The 2,205-nt window shown below is 44.0% G+C and overlaps 1 protein-coding gene across 1 annotated transcript in view; it reads left to right on the top strand.

Moving 5' to 3' along the window:
* KBTBD12 (kelch repeat and BTB (POZ) domain containing 12) overlaps nucleotides 1-2,205 on the top strand; it is a gene marked incomplete at its 3' end in the record, with an annotated part of 25,185 nt that overhangs the window by 21,579 nt on the left and 1,401 nt on the right. The window lies entirely within an intron of this gene.

Below are 2,205 nucleotides of genomic sequence, written 5' to 3'. Positions count from 1 at the left end.
ATCAGCCGTTCCAGGCAAGACGCAGCCTCATTAGCAGCCTCGCGAAGGAGGCGAGGAGCAGCTCCTCAGGTATGCAGCACCACACGCTGCTCCACTGCCTGCCAGGCCGGCTTCGGTTTGGATGGCTTCTGAGTATTATAAGTATTTTCTTCTGGTGAAAATAGTGAAGGCAAGGGTGTGTGCCTGTTTTCTCGGTCTGTGTCATCTGCTGTCACTGTCAGCTCGCAGAGGGACGTGTTTGTTGACTTTGCATTGTTGCTGCACAAATACAGATCCTGCAGCCTGTTGCTGGCGGCTGGGGTTGTAGCTTTTGTCTCAGATTATAAATGTTGGTCCAACTGGCTGTCTCACAGATTCAAATTAATAAATTCAAATCCAGAGTTTATTTTGTTTTAACTTCATGCATCCTGGCTTATCTCAGCACTGGTGTGGCCAGCAGGAGTAGGGAAGTGATTGTCCCCCTGTACTCAGCACTGGTGAGGCCACACCTCCAATACTGGGTTCAGTTCTGAGACCTCACTACAAGGACATTGAGGTGATGGAGTGTGTCCAGAGAAAGGCAATGAAGCTGGTGAAGGGTCTAGAAAACAAGTCCTATGAGGAGCAGCTGAGGGACCTGGGTTTGTTTAGCCTGCGAAACGGAGGCTCAGGGGATACTTTATCAGTCTCTACAACTCCTTGAAAGAAGGTTGTAGCAAGGTGGGGGGCAGTCTGTTCTCCCAGGCAACAAGCAATAGGATGAGAGGAAATGGCCTCAAGCTACACCAGGGGAGGTTTAGGTCAGACGTCAGGAGGTCAGACATTACGGAGAGGGTTCTAAAGCATTGGAACAGGCCGCCCAGGGAAGTAGTGGAGTCACCATCCCTGGAGGGGTTTAAAAGACGTGTAGATGTTGCAGTTAGTGACGTGGTTATACGGTGGACTTAGCAGCACTGGGTTAAAGGTTGGACTCAATGATGTTAAAGGTCTTTTCTAGCCTTAAAGGATTCCATGATTCTATGTTTTTAATTAGAATGCACGTATGGTATTGGCTGACGTGCAAAGTAAAGGGACAACCACATCAATGCAAATACAATGTTCAACGGGAATCACTTAAAAAGTGTTGTGGTATCGTCAGCTAATGGCACTTGCTGTGGAACTGCCTTCCTCTGAACTGGCAGTTTTGCCATCTCCCTCCAATGTAGTTTATAGCAAAGAAGACAAATGTGCTGTTTCCCTGCTCCATACATTGAAAAATCCTACAACGTGCCTAGCACCATGTGTGGGACCAGGGCTGCTCGACCCAGTTCTATTATTTACTTACTGATGTCAAGCAGAAATTAATTTTTCACTCAAGAGGTGTTACAGTCAGGAAGGGGAAAGAGAAGAAATATCTATGAACTTGGCATGCAAGAATCTCAAATTTATCTTTGCAAATGTTAGCCAAGATAGGTGATAGTGACACTTAGTTCTACCAGCTGTGTAATTTGGATTCTACAAAAAAAAAAAAAAAAAAAAAAAAAAAAAAAAAAAAAAAAAAAAAAAAAAAAAAAAAAAAAGAGAAAAGAAAAGAAAAGGAAAAGATATATGCTTAACCTAGATTAATTTTCTGGCCTCTTGTTCCTCATTTGCATAAATTGCAATCCATACATTGGAATAGAAGTGGTGCTGCTTGCGGCAGTGCAGGACTGTGTAGTAATTACTATATTCCAGCTGAGCTAATGAGTTTGTATCTCCACGCCATCCTCTCCTGACAGTGGACTAGCTTAATAGTTATTTATTTTGACTAATCTTCCATAAAGGCTGTTCCCCCTAGGCTCCTCCATTATGTGATTTAGATGGAGAATCATTCTAGTGCTTATTTTTTATTATAGTGGTTATGGAACATTACTAGAATCAAATTAAATTTAGACATATTAAGGAGTCTGGCACAGTGAATACTGCACTTGTGAAGTTTGGGGGTTGAGGGATTGGAACAAGACCTGCTTCTCCAGCACCTTCCCATGTTCCCAGCTAAATAAAGCAGAGGGGCAAACCCCAGGCTGCCTATCTGCAGCGCTGTTTCTTCCCTTCTGTTAGAATTTACTGGGCAGCGATGAATAATTAAAGTTCTCCTGCCCACAGTTGTTACCGTTTGAATAAAGATTCCCTCCGATGGAAGGGATTCAGGCTCCTTGCGTTTTGCTCAGTGCAGAAATCTGCTCGTGGCCACACGCCCTGCAGTGC

The sequence above is a fragment of the Buceros rhinoceros genome, unplaced genomic scaffold (genome assembly GCF_000710305.1).
Source record: "Buceros rhinoceros silvestris isolate BGI_N320 unplaced genomic scaffold, ASM71030v1 scaffold19577, whole genome shotgun sequence".
NCBI lineage: Eukaryota > Metazoa > Chordata > Aves > Bucerotiformes > Bucerotidae > Buceros > Buceros rhinoceros.
This window is presented reverse-complemented; position numbering and strand designations above follow the sequence as displayed.